Source organism: Phaethon lepturus, unplaced genomic scaffold (assembly GCF_000687285.1).
Source record: "Phaethon lepturus isolate BGI_N335 unplaced genomic scaffold, ASM68728v1 scaffold40154, whole genome shotgun sequence".
Classification (NCBI taxonomy): domain Eukaryota; kingdom Metazoa; phylum Chordata; class Aves; order Phaethontiformes; family Phaethontidae; genus Phaethon; species Phaethon lepturus.
In genome coordinates, this window is record NW_010536231.1 from 5,146 (window position 1) to 5,440 (window position 295).

The following is a 295-nucleotide window of genomic DNA, read 5'->3' on the forward strand; positions in this document are numbered from 1 at the left end:
ACGTGTCCCGCCACACCCCGTGCCCCGGGGAGACACTGGCGCCAGCAGTCGGATACTGGGGCTCTGTGCCGGCACCTGCCCCCGGGAAGAGCTGAGCTGCACCTGGCTGGGCAAGTGCCACTGGCCAGGGGTGGAGGAGGGAGCTGGGAAGGCTCCAGCATTGGCAACACCGGCAGCTGGTTGCATCAGGCGCCAAGAGGCCGTGATGGCTTCATGCCCTGGGTGCTATCCACCACCCTGATGCGGCCTCAGCCCTGTCCCACCGGGCCACAAGCACTGGCGGTGGTCCCGGGGA